Raw genomic sequence first — 1,532 nt, 5'->3', positions numbered from 1 at the left:
AGCATTTCTAATGTTATTAAATATATTTTTTTTGGAATTTAATTATCACCGCGTTCAAAATGAAACCATGGAAATTGAAGAGAAAGAGAGAGATTCAGTCTTGCTCTCCGTCTCCCTCCTCGCCGGCGCTCCGACCGAGTGATTGGAGGCACCCTAGGCTCGGAGAAGCAAGGCGGCGATGGGCCAAGGTATGAGCTGCGCCAGCTCGAGCTATGAGCATGAGTTCTTCTCCGCAGTCCAAGCCGGTGACTCGGCAGCGGTCGCCTGCTTTCTGACGGACGACCCCTCTCTGCTGCTGCGGACCACCACCATCTACGGCCGCATCTCCGCGCTCCACATCGCGGCAGCTAATGGCCGCGTCCAGGTCAGATCTTTCCTCATCCTCCGCCAAAGCTCTCCTAGAGGCAGCTCTGATGGAAGGTAACAGAGAAAGAGAACTAAAGATCCTGAAAGCAACAAAAAAATCCTTGTCCCTTGACGTTTCCTGCTCATTCAGATACAGCATTTGATGATGATATTTCGGAGGTACTATATTTTTTACCCATGATATTGTTTTGATCTGAATTAATCATCAAGCAAAATCACTCCCATTATAAGGTTCCCTCTACATTTTACTACTAGGATTGCGATCAATGTGCTAGACCAACATACCACGATACTACACTTCATTGTAGTGATTCTAGCTTTGTGTCTGTAATGGTTCTCGTGTCCATGATCTGTAAACCTCAGTTTCAAACTGATGCATAAGATGACTGCTGAAACATTTTAGATTTAGTGGTTGAACTTTATTTTTATTGGTTAATTGACTTGACAAGTTGGAGGATACAACTAGATTGAACATTTGCTGCAATATATTTCAGTCTCATGCTAAGAAATTTTTTCAGGACCATGATGCTGAGCTATGTTCCATCTGCTTCTTCCGAGATTGCAACATGGAGGTCCACGACTGCAAGCATCAGATGTGTGCCCATTGCATACTTGCCTTGTGCTGCCATGGCAAGCCCAACCCCACAACCTTGTGTTTGCCATCACCTATCTGTCCCTTTTGCCGCAGCAACATTTCAAAGCTGGTGATCGCCAATGCCAAGGATGGTGAAGACCATGACAACACCTCAAAGACCACAAAGTACGGGAAGCCAAAGAGGACCCAAAATTGCATCGAGGGAAGTAGTAGCTTCAGAGATTACTCTTCAGCTATGGGATCACTTGGAAAAATAGGAATAACTGATACCAGTGTCATCGTGGACAAGCTTTAGGTCTATTGCAAGTTGTTTCTGAATCAAAAAATAGAAGAAATATAGATTTCAGTCAACAGTTTTGGTTGGTAAATGCGACGTTGAGCTACGAGTGATGCCCACTATTCATCGTATACTAAAAACCAGTACAAGCCATGACTGTGCTTCAAGAGGAAAGAACTGATACAATTGGTGATTCAATGAACGAGTGCACACTGATTGATCTTCCATGCACCTATTGTCTCAGTGCTGTCTTTTCAGTTACTTAAGCTTATTGACAATTGACACATGGCCTTC

General features: G+C 44.1%; 1 pseudogene; it reads left to right on the top strand.

The window, feature by feature from the left end:
• Positions 1-350: 350 nt before the first annotated feature.
• On the top strand, positions 351-1,256 carry LOC141811534 (E3 ubiquitin-protein ligase XB3-like; annotated as a pseudogene).
• The last annotated feature ends 276 nt before the right edge of the window (positions 1,257-1,532 follow it).

Source organism: Curcuma longa, chromosome 17 (assembly GCF_044706935.1).
Source record: "Curcuma longa cultivar G26 ecotype Majalengka, Jawa Barat chromosome 17, ITB_CL_G26_1.1, whole genome shotgun sequence".
NCBI classification, from domain to species: domain Eukaryota; kingdom Viridiplantae; phylum Streptophyta; class Magnoliopsida; order Zingiberales; family Zingiberaceae; genus Curcuma; species Curcuma longa.
This window is presented reverse-complemented; position numbering and strand designations above follow the sequence as displayed.